General features: G+C 44.4%; 1 protein-coding gene across 3 annotated transcripts in view; it reads left to right on the top strand.

Annotated features, from left to right (window-relative positions):
- FOXP1 (forkhead box P1) overlaps nucleotides 1-15595 on the top strand; it is a 384733-nt gene that overhangs the window by 35312 nt on the left and 333826 nt on the right. For all 3 annotated transcript variants that reach the window (XM_027894545.1, XM_027894540.1, XM_027894541.1), the window contains exon 2: nucleotides 9756-9883. The gene's annotated coding sequence lies outside the window, so the exon portion shown is untranslated. The remainder of the gene's footprint in view (nucleotides 1-9755; nucleotides 9884-15595) is intronic.

Genomic DNA, 15595 nt, shown 5'->3' with positions numbered 1-15595 from the left:
GAAAAGAGAAAAACAAAGGAAGAGATCTGAAATTTGACCTCCAAATATGCTTAGTAGATGTGATGGTTATTAGAGAGCTTTTCTGTGGAGAAAATCAGGTATAATGTGTGGTTTGTTTCTGTGGACAGGTGTGCTAAATGTAGGGCAGATGAGTTGAACAATAAAAACCAAATTGATTAATCTTGTTGGGCTGAAAAGAACTTAAGTAAATTATATTATTTAGTAACACAAATTTTTTTAAAAAGCCTCATTCTTCCAATAAATGTCTGAGAATAAAACCATACTTAATTAATTACCAGTATTAATTTATGCCATTGTTATCAGCAGTACTTTCATTCACATTTTAATATTTGAACTGCTTAACTCTCATTTGTGGTAAATGTCCCTTTAATAGGACATGCAAGATGATGTTTCACATGTATTTATGCTTTAATTACATATGTTCAGGAGGGAAACATATTCAAACTTTAAGGGTAGATGGTGGAGTTTGACTTGAGCTCTGGTTTTATTTCTGTGTTACAGGAAACTGGTATTTATAGGCCCTGTAGGACTTGGTGCCCTGTGCTTCTGCTATGGGATGCAGATACAGATGCATGAGGTGGAGGAACATGCTCAGTGAAGGGAATGACTGGCCCATGAACTGTCTGCAGGGCTGCTGGGGGCCAAAACGGGCAGAAAACTACCCAAAATGCTCTTCCTGCTGCTCTACATGGCGCCTGTGGGTGCACGGTGGGATGGGCTGCTCTGCTTTGCAGCGGGACCTGCGGGGAGAGCATCCAGACAGAGCTGTGGATTTTGGCTGATGGGCGTTCTCAGAACCGCCTGAGCTCGGGGAGTTCATTGCTTTGGAATTCAGCAGATTTGCACAACTCCGTGCATCTGTGCCTCCGTCAGCGTGCGCCGGCTCTCTGCTTTCCTCACCCCCTGCATCCCGGGATAAATGTCTCGTGATTAACGGCCCAGCTCGTGGGCCTGGGATCGGGAGCATCTTATCGGCAGCCCTGCGAAGTTGGGGAGGGAGCGGCAGCGCCGGGCGAGCGCGGGCCGGGCTGGGGCGGCTGCTCTGTGGTTTGTTGTGTCTGGTTTGGTTCCTACTTTTCAAGTTGCAGTTGCATTTGGTCATTTGTAGCTTATTTTCCAAGTCTGGCCAACCCAGCAGGATCCCCGTGCGCTGCAGGGGAACATAAAACATCAGCCTTTAAGCTGGAGTGCTCAGCAGATAAGGATTTTAAGACTCTTGCATCGTGCGCTGTGTCTTATGGGCTTACTTAGTATACTCCATTTGATTTAATTTAGATATTGAATAAGGAGAAACACTTTAATAGCCAGAAAAAGTACTGCACGTTGTAGCGCCTCTTCTTTCCCCATTGCCTTAAAGACAGATGGCCGGGAGGGCTGGCTTAGGCTGCGATTACATTTATTTAATTGTAGGCAGTAACAGGGTGTTTTCAAACTGTTTAAAAATGATGTTACGCCTTATCTATGAAGTGTTTCAAAAAGCCAACAGGAATTCCTTGGACTTTTCGTTTTATTTCTTCTTCTCGGTGTCTAAATGTAAAGAGTAAGTTTTTCAGCCTTTTGCGAGGATTAGGAAATGTGCAATATTAAGGGATTATTGCAGTTGGATGGCTTGGGGAGGGCATGGAAATCAGTGAGCGTCTCTGCAAAGTGTGTCCCCCTTCCTTTTCCCATCTTACAAATACAAATGAAGACTGTAACCAAATTGCTATCAGTGTTAGCTTCCCCGGTGCTGGGTAGCCATTTGTCTTGCTGAAAGGTTTGGTTTGCTGTGTGTTTGTGTTGGCAGGATTAGGGATGGCTGGGGAGCAGGAGGTGCTGCTGGGTGGCGTTCCCAGGAGTTAGAGAGAACCTCGGGATGTGGTTTGCTTGGCGTGGGTCAGCCTCGGTGGCCGTGCTGGTGTCACTGCTTTGCAGGAGGCTCTGACAAGTGGCTGCTATCTGTGCACAATCTAGATTAAAAGGACAAGAAACAACAAACCTGCCACGGAGTATTTTACTGGAGCAGTGAACAGGGAGCTGGCAGGAGAAGTGAAATATTTGCAACTCATGAAGGCAGCGGGCTCGGGAGTTCTGAGGTGGGATTGGGATTGTCTGCAGAGATCCCTCAGCTGGCTGAGATGCACACTCTGGATTTCATCACTGTAACAAGCTTGTGTGCCTTCCACTAAACACAAAAAGTTCCTTTGGATTATAAATTTGCATTTTTATTTTATATGGCACATATTTATATAATACATTCTTGCATTTATTTATATTTATAGGTAACTTTTCATTTGAGGTTATTAATTAATTGCATGAGTCTGCACCACCCCGCAATAATCACAGCTGCGTATTCTCTCTCAGTCAGTGAGAGCCTGGAGGATCTTCAGAGTGGGTGAAAATTATCCCAGACGTAGGTTTAAAAAAAGAAAGATGGGGGGGGGGGGGGAAAGAAAGGGCAAAAGAAAATCAGGCCTCCCAAAAGCTGTGGTGGAACCCGGTATTAGCAAATGCTTCTAGGAAGTTTGACTGAGAGCCATATGGCAATGTGGGGAGTATTATCCATCGCTCCAGAAGTTGGTCTCTGAATCAGCCTATTGACTTCAACAGCACTTAATCATGTGTTTTCGTTCTTCTTTGAAAAGGCTTGCATTCCTGAATCATGTCCTCCGATTTTAACCACTAGACGGTACTTTGTTGTGTGGTAGCAGACAAGTTCAGTCATATTTCTGTGACTAAGTTTGCAAGTTGTGACTGCATCACTAGTGAAGTATGCTGATGAATATTCCCCTTCTTATCAGAGTCCAAACATTTGATGTTGTTCTTGAATTTTAGGGTGAAACTCAGTCTTTCCTGGGAAGGAGTTGGTGGGATGCTGCGGGGTACTCTGAATTTTGTATGTTTATCTGTAGCACTGTGGATGCTGTGATGGAAATAAACAGAGGAGAAACCAGTGATCTCAAATTACTGCTCTGAGTTCTGCTTTCAAAATCCCTAAGTGTTGGTGGTGATCAGAACCATATAATAAACCAAGAACCAGTCGTGTGGGTCCAAACTGAGATTGTATCTGGATGCTGAAGAACATCCCAGAGCCTCAGATGTGGCTCTGCTGTGTCAGGGATTATTTGGACTCTGGTGGAAGAAAATGATGGGTTTGTGTGTCTTTTTGGGATGTGCTAGTTCACATCCATTGCATCCATGAGTTCCCCCTGCCCTCCCGTCACTGCACAGGTGGAGTTGCCAGGAGGCAAATGTGGGTGCTGGAAGGTCCAGGTGGGCTCTGTTCAGCTGCCCCAGCAGCAGAAGGGGAAGTTCATTCCTCTCCCTGCTGCAGGAGTTCCCAGGGATTTCTGCTCCAGTCTGTCCATTATTAAAGGAAACTGGGGACAAACCTGTGTGCTACTACCTGGCTTGGCACACAGAGGGGAAAAATCCCTGTCCCAGCCCATTCCTGGTGAGGGGGTGCATGGGCTGCGCTTTCATCCCTAAGATTCATTATATTTCAGCAGAAATTTTTGTCTCACCTTTCTGTGTTTTTACAGCTAAAGCAGTTTTTACTTCCCAACTTTCAACATCTGGAATTCGGTTTCAGTTTATTAAAAAAAAAAAAAAAATTCATAATCCGCAGTCTGGATGAAACACCAATGCCTTTGTATTTGCCCACAATTTTTAGCTTTATTTTTGTATCCTTGGCAAATGCCAGAAGTCCCAAGCCAGTTGCATGTTCAGTAGCTGCCGTTTTCTGCTGCGCCTTAGGCTTAAATCAGGGTTTTTTAAAATTTTTTTTTCCTGTTAGACACTTTTCTAATTGGGGATAATACCAAAATGATTAATCAAATTAAGCATGAGAGCAAAGTGGCTGATGCACAAAGCTGTGTATAGCTGCTGTCTTCTGCTGCGAGGTTGTCTCCCTGTAGCTGAAGTTCCTTAATGGGCCTCTTAGGCTCTGGGTTTTTCTTTTTTAATAAGGTAGTGTGTAGATCCCATTGACTTCAGTTGTTGATTGGGTTGCCTGACAGCCGGGAAATTAAGCCCCTTCTTTGTGACAGAGTTGAAGGCCAGATTTTCGAGGATTTTCAAATGCTTAGCACCCATAATTGGTGTTAGTTTTTGTGTGTGTTTGTTTGGTGGTTTTTTTTTTTTTTTTCTTTTGGAAAAAGTTCATTTCTCATTTGGACATCTAAATTAGGGTGAGAGATTAAGATACTTGTAGCAACTGATGTTACTGGAATATGATTTTTTTTAGCATAACCTGGCCAGTGGGCTGGTTACTCCACTGTCCAAATCAGTTTTATTCTTCTGCATTTCTGCCTTGTTTGCAGATGCTGAGCATTCCTGCAAATTCTGGTCTTGGAGGAGAAACTTCCTCGTTTCAGCCACATTTTTCTGTGTTTTCTATAGTGATTGTGGGGGAGGGGAGTGGCAGCATGAGTTGAGTAAATTAGACAACTGTTGGAAAAAAAGGGGGACATGCAAAATCAAGTGTTCTACTTGCGTAATCTGTTTAACACCAGCGAGCCACGGAGCCTTGTGGGACAGGGGAATAAAAGGAACATCTGTGCAGGCCACATGGCATGCTCCGGAGGAGCCCTCCGTCCCAAGCAGCTCTGCTCTATTTGCAAATAAAAGCTCCAACCAACATCAAAAAGTTGAGGTGGATCCCAGCTGAAAAGGGAGAACAAATGTTACCCCTCGGCGCAGTGAAGTTCCCCTTGCAAGCAGCCTTTGTGGTGTTTTTAAGGATGCTTTGGGCATGTGTTTCTAATGGCAATTTATTTAAAGAGGAAAAAAGGAGGGGCAAAAAGGCGGGGGGGGGGAGGAAAAAGGTTATTTATTTTGCAAGAAATTTTATCTGTGTTGAAGCATTTCAGGAAATTGCTGAGTATCTCAAGCTACAGTCAAAATAGATAGAAAAAAGAATAAGGATGCTCGGATTGGGGGGGTGGGGGGGAGTGGGGGAGGAGATATATTTTGTTGGCCTGTTTTGGGAGGGTGTTTTTTCTTCCTTTTATTTTTTTTTTTCTCCCTCCCACCTGGATGTAGACATCTTGATATCCCAAAGCTTTCCAGCTGATCTTCCTCCCCTTATTTGGTGGTGGTGCTGTGGCTGGTAAACAGCTCCGTGGTTAGGCAGAGCCCTGGGAAGCTGCTCCTGCCCCACTCCCCCAGGACACTCGCTGGAGGGGAGGGTAAACAAGCCAGCAGTACATTTTATTTCCGCTGAAAACCTGTTAAGAGTGCAAGGCCACATCCAGTTTGGGGCTTTGCATTTTCTAGATAGGCTGTACTGTTTTTAACAGAGTCATGTATCAGCAGGCTGGGTAGTCTGTATCAAGAAGGCACATAGTTTTTAATATGTAAATAGGAAAGGATGGTGTTTCATCTTTATTCCAATGTACCCAGGGTGGCAATAACGCTTTTTAAATCCCTGTGAAACAGATTGTATATGGCAAAATTAATGTCTCAACTCTCCAAGTATTTTCTCTAAAATATTTGAATTTTTGGGTTTATTATGCCGCTTGTTTAAAATAGCGAACGATATCAGCCGTGCATTCAAAGCTTAATTGGTGGAACACAGATTTATCCTAATTTAAAACAGTCACTTAAAAACAGTTTTGTATATATGTATACATGGGCACAACTTTTCATGCAGTTGTCTGTTTTGGAGCGGTCTCTTAGGCACTGATGTACAAGTTGAACCTGTTTTCTTTTGTGCAACATGGCTTTGAGAAATCATTAGTTAAAACAGAGTTCTGTAGTTCCACTGCAGTCAGTAAACAGCCTGACATGAGTCGTGCGTGAGATGATTGAAGTTCTGCCTTTGATCAGGCTTTGATTGTGCCAAATATAATCCTGAGGTGTGTGTGTATCTGTGTATGTGTGCTTTGGGGAAAGCTGCTTTAAAGGGATTTTGCCAAGTGGCAGAATAACGTGTCCATCAGCGATTGCCGTGGCAGGACTGCGATGGAAGGGCAGCAGTGGAACCGTGTCACCCACCCCAGGCAGGGCATGAGGGATCTGGAGATGATGCTTTGGGTCGTTTTCCTCTTTTTTCAGTCACATTTGTCATTCCTCTTTATTTCCTCAGCCCCTTTCTGACTTGTCGGGCTCCTTGCTATCATTTCATGAGGACTTGGCCACCTGTTTTCTCCTTTCGACTGGGCTCTGTTCTGGTGCCCATCTGGGAGCAGTGGGGTGTTTTGCAGCTCACTGGGATGGCTTGGGGGGTTTTGCTGCACCCATGAAGGTCAGACCCCGGCCAGATCCAAGCAGCAATTCCTGACTTGCTCCGGTGGAGCACGGGAATTTCAGATACTTTCTGTTTTGCAGCCGCCTGCCTTTTCCCCCAGTGCACCTCTTCTCATTCCCCTGAGCACAGGGTGATGCATCAGCTGCCTGTCAGGTGGGTCCTGCCCATTGTACAAAGCTCCCTCCTACCCAGGCAGCCCTTGGCGTGGGGTGGCACTTGCAGCCTGTGCCCCCCCAGGCACTGCTGAGTGTGATGCACTGAGCTGTTCCTTAGGTCACAGCCTGAACTCTTGACAGCTCTTCAGTGCATCGAGGGCTCCAGCCAGTTTTGCAGTTTGATGTCTGAAATGATGCTCTCAGTTCCTTCAGAAGCCCCAGGAGCAGCCGGACCCTGGGTGCATATGCAGAAAGAAGGCTGGGAGCATCAGGGGAAGGTGAGGGACCTCATGCTGATGAGATGAAGTCCATAGTGGTTTGCCAGATTGTCTGAGCTGTGTGCCTCTGCCTTTGAGATTTAAATAGTGAAATATTAAAACTTGTCTTTCAAATCTGTTCAATATTACGAAGATTAATTTTTGTTGGGGGCAGATTAATAGGTTTCCTATTCTGATTAATACAGTGATAATAAAAACGTTGTGATTGCTGGAATTAATGAAGCCCAGATTCCTGTTTCAGGGTTTGATTGACTTTGTACTTCAGTTATGCTAAAGCTGCTGCATCTCATTGCCCCTTATTGAGCTGTAGCCCTCGAGGAATCCGTATGAGAGCAGGGCAGCACAGGTCTGTGTTGGAGGTCCCATCAAATAACCTTTTGGGGGGAGAAGGTTTGTCAAAGAGTGATCAAGAGTTTTACTCGTGTTGCAGCATTATTAGAGTTTCTGTGTCTTTAACCCAGCACGCTATTTTTGTGGAAGTTGTAGAAGAGGAGTGGCCAACTCAAATGTGTGGGCACATCATTAAAAGCTTCAATTTGTCAATGCCAGATCGAACTCGAGTGTGTGGGTAGATCATTAAAGGCTTCAGTTTATCAGAACCGATCTATAATCTGTTCCTCTCCCTCCTCCACCCTTCCCCTCAGCTGTATGCGTCGTTTCCACAGGTTCTCCAGCGCCGAGGTCCATGGAAGTGCCTGAGCTGCCTCTGTGCCCCCAGGCCGTGCTGGGCTCCCTCCCTGGCAGGCAGCCTCCGTGCTGGGCTCAGCCTGGAGCTGCCAGTGAGCCAGCTGGCTCTTGGAGGCAGCTGATCAAATGGGTTTGGAGGCCTCCAGTGGTGCAAGCCCTAGAGTTAATGCCGTGAGAACTCGTGTCTTTGGGAGCTCTCTGCTCCCATTAATCCAAGGGATTCAAAAGATGCAGGTGGGGCTGGGCGCAGAGAGTACACGGTGATCATGTAAGCTTTGTTCCCTTGGGAAACCTGGCTGAAGAAATGTTTGGTGGGGTATTACGGTGAGGTCAATTTTTGATGGTGCAAGAAACATCCAGTTTTCCAGGTGCACTGTCGGATGTGCACAGGCCTGATGTGTCTACCTACTCCCAGTACTATTTCTTGTTCCCTGTGTAGAAGCTCTCCCAGTCTTCAAATCTCCTTGTTGGCAAAACAATGCCAAGATATTCTTATGCTTGAGGAGGGATATGAAGGTGAAGAGTGATCTGAAGGGGAGGACAGTGCTTCTGTACATTGTAGCCCTCATCCCCCACAGAACAAATATATTATTTGGATAATTTTGCTTTAAAAGTCTCGAACTCTTCTGGAAAGCATTAGCCAAAATGAGCCTCAATTCCTCATCTTCTAAATAAGGCTAGTGGTACTTTTCTTGCTCTACAGGCGTATCATGTCTAAAGATCACTAAGCAGTTGAATACTGTGGTGCAGCAGGTCAGCTGGAGAAATGCTGCCCCATCATATGTAGATGCAGCTTTTTGCTCGGCTACAAACCCATCTGCATATCTGTCATCAAGCACAGCAATAAAGCAAGGCTTGGATATGTGTTTCTGACACTGCTCCATTGCTTCTCTCTCAAGTGCTCTGCTCTTCATGAATAAAATAAAACTGATACAAGATGCAGGTCACTTTTGGCTTGCAGGTGTTCCAGAGTCTCCAGGAAAGAAGTCATGTTTAGCATAAATGCCATTTAAAAACCCCTTTTGGATCTATTTTTATTGTGTAGCACAGTTTTGTAATAGGGTCACATAATCCCTATATTTAGATTTCTGAACTCTTGTGATCTTTGAGCCGTTGCATTGCATTCAGCGAAGAACGGGAGAAAGCCCCAGGGCCAGAGAAGTACCTGAATTTTGTCTTACAAAATTTCATGCAGTTGTTGCTAAGACAGAAGCTCCCAGATGTTCCTCAGGAAGGCAGCACTGGGCTGCCAAAATAATGAACTCTGTGGTGTTAATTTGGAGATGGCAGTACTTGCCCCTGTCTGGAGTGCTGGTAGATGTGGGAAGGCTGGGAACAGCCTTGTGGATGCTGTGGAGGGAGATGGTTGGGGAATGAAGGACCACGTGATTTTTGCTCTCATGTTTTTTTTCTTGCTCCACTCCTTCAGGACAGTTTCTTCCATTGCAAAGTTTGTTTTCTCCACTGGGGTTTATTGCTGCAGATCCTGCTGTGTAGTGGTCCAGGGAACACAGGATCTTCAGGGTTGGTGCATCCATTGGGAATGAGGGCCCTTCCCCAGACTGGGCAGGCACCAGCCCCGCTGTTTAAATCCCGTGTGGTTTCATGGGTGTGATGCAGAACAGCCCCTGGAACACCTGTGGTTGTATATCTGAGTACGAGCTGTTACTCAGTGCAGATACTTTATCAGTGAAAATATTATACATCTTATTTTAAAGCACCCTTATTAGTAAAATGGATGTTTCATTTGTACAGGGAGCAGCTTCCTCTGAGCTAAGCTTAAGCTCAATCTGTGTTACTAATAGCTGGGGAAAAAAAATACTAATTGGTATTTCTTAACTGATGTTTGCAAATTTTGCCTTTCCACCCTGAACATCAAATAGTATTTATATGTGTTTTTCCTTATCTCAGAGGAAAGATTAATGCTAACAAGAGATTCTACATTTTGTTAAGGCTTTATCAGGATGCAGTGAGTGAAGACAGAGAGTAAATAGTTCAGAAATTCAGAGTGTTATATTTTGATAATGCAAAGTAGGTTAAAGTATCTGGATTTTGTGCTCAGTGCAGTGTTTTTGAGCAGAATCTGGATTTGGATGGTGACACATTTTGGTATTTAGAAGGAACATAAGCTCGCCTGTCGGAGGAGCACGTTGCAAATGTGAAATAAGCATGTCTCTAAAAACCTTTCTTAATATTGTAAGTTTTGGCTTTATTTAAAGCCAAATAAAGTCTGCTGTGTGATAATGTTTGATACATAGACATGCTCCTGTATTGCTCCCCCCACCTCCAGGATTTATAACCACCTTTTATTTTTGAAGGAAAACGATAGGCTTTGATATGACTCTAACTGAGTGAAGTTTAAAAACATTTTTTTTTGTCTTTCAGTCTCCTGAGAACGTTTTTTCTGAGTGACTTCTGCATCCAGACACATTTGCCATGAGAAGGGTTTTGATCCTTGCCTGTGTTTGCCCTGAGTCATGAGTGGATATGTGTGATGCCGGCAAGTAAAACTGGTGAGTCGCCAAACCCGAGTTTGCAGTAACTCTCACTCATTCTTTCCTACAAACTCTCTTTGCCTCACTCTTTTCTCCCCTTTTTAATATGGTGGGGGTTTGGGTTTAGTTTTTGTACTGGCTGTGTTTAAAAGCAAGCCACCAAAATAACCTTCATTGTCACGAAATAGCAGGGATACCAAATATTTTCAGTAACAGAAAAAACATTCCCTTCCTTCCTTTCTTCTCTTCATCCCTTCAAATCCTGTGAACTAGGAGGCCTGAAACTGAAGCCGTGCAGATAGACAACGTCTAAACATGCTTATGTGGGCAATGCATGTCATGATTAAATATGAATATGGAGAGGTCCCTTTGCCATCATGTGTCACACGGTGGACTCTCAGAGGAGCCATTGCCAACAAATAATTAGCTCCACTGTTTGCTGCACTTGCATCCCAGTGACAAAATGGTGTCACTGGTACACAGGAGAGCTGTCTTACGTGCTTCAGCCTGGCCTTAGAGGCTCCTCCAGCCTGGAGGAGCACAGAGACCAAGCCTCCAATACCCAATTTTGGTGAAGCTTGAGAGGGTGGTATGGGGCAGCCCCTTCTCTGCTAATTGCCAGTTTTCATTTCCCAGTGGGACCGTCAGCTGAGAAGCCTCTGAGTCCCTTTTGTGCCATGGGAGTGGTGGTTGTGCCTTTCCCAGCTGTCCCCCCCCCTCTGCAACCTTCCATGCCCTCTCCTCTCTCACCTACCTGCTCCTGACCCCCTTAGAAACTGAGGTGAGAGGAAGGACAATATTAGTTTAGGAAAACAAGAATCATCTGATTTTACAGCAAAATTGGAAGGTCTGTGTAAGAAATCTTTCAAACCCAGGAAATCTGCATAATTAAATTGTGTAGGAATTGGGAGCACAAATTGTTTTTTAAAATAAGTTGAGATTTCTGTTATATATTTAATATCTCTCTGTGTGTTGGAAAACGCATTTCAATTCAAAGATTATAAAACCTGAGAAATTCACACTTCAGTGAATTGTAACTTTTTTTTTCTTTTTTTTTTTTAAGTTCCCATTTTTTTCTTTTTTTTTTTTCCAGAGGTAGCATAATTACCATGTCCTTTAGCAAAGATTATAATAGCTGTTCAGTTTTTACCGACTGGTGTAGTAAACAGTTGAATAAACCCATATGGCAGCTCAAAGTGTGCATGCAGGAGAGGGATTCTTACCATTTCCTTCATGTCTGAATTACCAACCTCACTGATACACGACCGAGATCCCCAAACAGGGACCAATTCCAGACTTCTCCCATCGTGCAAGAATTTCTCACTGCTCTGTCGCACGTGAATCAGTTGATTTTAATCACAGTGGTTAGGTAATTAATTATTTCTTTGTGCCTATGAAGTATGCATGGGAAATGTGGGGTTATATGCAAGGTACATGCCTCGATTTAAAGTACTCTGCATTTGCTTAATGCCTCTTTAATAAGTGTAAATAATGCCTGGGGTGTGAATCCTACCATCCAAGTACTGTTAAAGATCAAGGCCCCTCTAAGGCTGGCACAGGAGAATTGCGGCATCACTGGGTACTGCCATAGCCCCATGGCACTGCCTGTGGTGACACTTCGTGTCTGGTCTGAGTGCTGGCAAATGGAAGGGCTGGGGGGTTTTGAAGCATCCTCTTAAAATACCTGGTTGAGCTATAGAGTTATGAAGCTGTAGCCAACCAGCATCTGGAGAAAAGACAAAGTGTTCGAGTAGTGTGCCCTCTGGATACCGTCACCGTTAAAAAATAGAAGCAATGAGAAGAAGAATTGTTAACTCTCTCCAAATGCAGGCTTGAACAAAGAAGAAGACTCGTGCTGTTCCTTCTAAAATTCACTTACTTCCAGTTATCTTAAAATTTTCGTGTCACATAATAGCTTTAAAATACCTTCTGAGTGCATTAGACTCTCTCTAGCTGCTTAGAAAATACCGCAAAATAATAATAGGAAATGACCAAGCGTTGAGCCATTCCCACTGGAAAGGAGCAGTTGGCCCAAACTGGTGCTTGTGTTCATCTTAACCCTGATGTACGACCAGCCCTCCACCATAATTCTATCAAGAGATGGTAAGTTGCCTAGCAATGTGCTGACTGCAGAGGGTACGTGTCGAGCTAATTCAGTTTTTGTTCTCGTTTTCCTTGAGAGTTCAGCTTAAAGGAGTGATCCTTTCTCCAGCTGCAGCAAGAGCCACTTCTCAGCAGTCTCTCTTGTTCCCCACTCAAGTGTCCCCGGTGATGTCAGGAATTCATTCACCACCGTGCGCGTTTTAAAAGTTTCCAGCTTATTGAGTAACCAAATGTGGTTTCTGCTGATTGTGTTGGCTGAATACGTAGGGCCCTTCGAAGAGGCGAGGGTTTTATTTAAAGCGGAGCGTTTAGTTGTATACCATTTTATGGCAGGCAAAGGTCATCTAGGGTAAGCAGCCAGAACAGTGAATTGCCTCATTGCAGCACCTCGGAAAATGAGACAGAAAGATACGGTAAAAGGTTTTAACAAATTGCTCGTAGTTACGCATTTTCGGAGTCGAGGAACTGGTGCTGTGTACGTTTTTAAATTGGAGATAACCAAGCTTGTAGGATGAATTGAGTTAAGAACAGAACAAATCAAAATAATGGGGTGGTACTAAAAAGCTGGTGGTGCAGTGAGCTGGCGGCGCGGCGCGTGCCGGCGGGGCTCGGTGCTCTTGGGAACCTGCTGTGGTCCAGAGGCGTTTCCACCAGGATTGTGGGGTCCTTTGTGTGTGAGGGTGCCCAGATTCTACCTCAGGCCTCTCCTCTGGCTCCTGATTACCCACAGGGCTGTATCTGCCCGTGATGCTTCTTGCAGTAGTCAGGGAGCAAGAGCCAAAGGGGCTTGTCCACAGCTGCGGGGCAGGAGTGGGTTCCCTCGCTCAGTGGGATGGGGGGGAGTAGGGAGAGCTCTGGGAGCCGAGCCCAGCATCCCCCTGGCAGAGCTGCTTGTTGGGAGAGGTGTCAGCAGCCTGGAAATGCCACTTCTGTCTTTGCACGATCCCCTTTGCTCCTTAGAGCATCAGTGGCTACTGAAAGACTTTGTTTTCCTGAAACTTTTCTGTCCGTGGAACTTTCTCTGTGGTGGGGGGAGGAGAGAAGAAGTAATTTTAACAATTTAATAAACTACATAATGTAAGTTTTATAAGCTGGTGTGAATGCTCCTAAGTATTTTGGTCTTTTTTCATAACACAATGAACCTAATATTGGTAAAAATACAGATCTTAGCTGCCACCATAAAGAGAGGCTAGATTTAATAAACAGTTATGAATGTTGGCAGCTGCCTATCAGATTGTATAACATCGGCTATAGCACATGAAGACAGTGTCAACTTACATTTTATCTCAGAAGTATTTTCAAAGCATTTATTTTGCTTTCTCTTGAGTCCTTAACCTAATTCAAGTTATATAATTGGCGGAATATTTTTCCACACCGCTAATTGGCTGGGTGCCAGCGTGGAAACCATTGTATGACTTGATGATGATCAGGAATTAACATGACATTTGCGTGGTGGTAATGGAATACATTAGTAATGTAATTCATGACTGTAAGAAAGAGACCATCATCTCCCACCTCTGATCAGCAGGAGGGGCTGGGAGGATGATGAAATGCTCCCAGCAGGCACCTCACAGCAGTGGCTGGCCAATCTCGGTGTCAAATTTAGTTTTAAATTCTTCAGACAAAGCTGTAATGCTTACCAATTAATTACTACAAATGTCAATTAAAAATCTACCAAATAATGCAGTAAGATTAAATTTCAATTAAAAAAATTACATTTAACAAGGAAGATACAACATTATTTTAATGAATTCTGCTGAAGGTGACAGTTTATCTAGATATATTTATACCGTGTAGGTGGATCTAAATTCATTGGATGATGTTAACCATGTTACTCCGTGTACATATTAGTTTTGAAAATTATTTCTACTTTGGCTATGTCCTGAACATCCTGGGGCACTGGGGGCATTTCTTGTCACCAGGAGAGAGGGGGATTTCACGCCTTCTCAGTAAAAACATCTTGTCACCCCTAAATTGAAGGCGTTATCACAGACCTCTATCCTGACCAAATTTGCAATTAGTTTTCATTGCTTTATATTTAGAAAAAAACATAGAGAATTTTTGTTGTGGTAGTAGTAGAACAAGCCCTGACTTTTCCATGTTTATGATTTCTTGGGACAGTTTTTCAAGTAATCTGTTTTATCATACAAATAATATCGATTATTCCAATCAATCATGTAACAGGAAAAAAATTTGCTGTGTGAACGTGAGGAACTTTATGTCCTGAGCAGAGATTTTATCTTCAAAGCTTCATCCTGGCTCGGTAGAAGTTGTGAACGCATGATTAAAATGACCTAGTTGATACTTGAGATGCTTTAAGGTCTATTTTGAACCAGGAGTGGCGCAGCAGAGATGTCACACACGGTGTGTGAAGTTGTGAGTCTGCACAGACTGCAGGTGTGTGTATGACAAACTCCTGTAAACCACCTGTACCTCGTTGGATGCAGAATTCTGGGGTTTGTGGCTGGAGTTCTGTGTTGCAGCAACTCTTTTTATTGAACAGGACAGCTCTTAGGCTGTTGGAGATGGAGGTGCTGGTGCTTTGGGAAGGTGTGAGAGCCTGTACACGCTGGTGGGGCATGGGGGGGCAGAGCTGAGGTGAAAAGTGGCTACCTTGGTATTAAAGCTCTTGGGAGCCAAGGCCTCTGAATGTGATCTGAAGAATAATTTCTCAGGCTCCTTGAATTCTTTCCCCCACAAGATTTTATTATGTTTTCACACCACCTTGTCTAGGTAAGAAGGAAGAGACTGATTTTATGTGTCAAGCGAGCACGGAAGGAAGTCCCTCTCAGGGACCAGAGGCTCCTCTTTCCCTTGGCACTGCTGTGTCTGGAGCTGTTGAATTTCAGCAGGCTTTAACTTAGAATAAAATATAAAATAATATAACGCCCAGGCAGAAAATGGGAAAAGCCAAACAACTGTTCCTGGCAGGTTAAAGTAATGACATGCTCTTTACCAGGCAGGCTGTGCAGGTGCCTTGGGTGCTGCTCGTGCTTTGCCCGTCGGTGGGTGGATGCAGCGGGCATGGCCTGTGTCTCACTGCTGCAATTCAGACACCACTGGGTATTGGTGACAGCTTTACAGGATCATTCCTGCCTCGTGCTATTACCTGATAAAACTATCACCAGCAGGAGATGGGAGACAGCCTTTTTTTCCCTATAAGGGCCTCAGAAATGGATGCTGTAGAAGTACAAGAGCAGCGGAAACGTTTTCTCACCAGCCCTCACAGACAGCAAGATGATGGAGAGTAAGGTAGAGCAAGGCAGAATCATTTCCTCACCAGAAGCCAGAAAGCTTTAAACAAGGAGGCAGAAAGGGAAGAGTGGGAGCACATAACATCTTTCTGCCAGGGGATAATGGCGTGAGGAGCTTGTGGGTTTGGGGCACCCACTGCTCAGACAATTAGGTGGCAGCTGGAATTCCTGCTCTTAAAAACCCATCTTTCCAGGGGCTTTCAGCTCTACATGGGACCTGTAATTTTCTGATTTGAGCTATGGGAGGAAGCTCTTGCTCTGGTTGTTGTTTGAGAACTGTCTGTGGTACAGCAGGAACCGAGCACCTTCTGTATCCCGGATTTTGCTCCACTGGGGTGTCCCATGTAGAACTTGTGCCCATCCTGACCACTCA

The sequence above is a fragment of the Empidonax traillii genome, unplaced genomic scaffold (genome assembly GCF_003031625.1).
Source record: "Empidonax traillii isolate 1590-97213 ecotype Southwest subspecies unplaced genomic scaffold, ASM303162v1 scaffold433:size1479616, whole genome shotgun sequence".
In the NCBI taxonomy this organism is placed as follows: Eukaryota; Metazoa; Chordata; class Aves; order Passeriformes; family Tyrannidae; genus Empidonax; species Empidonax traillii.
Note: the sequence above shows the minus strand (reverse complement) of the source record. Positions and strands in the feature narration are given on the sequence as shown.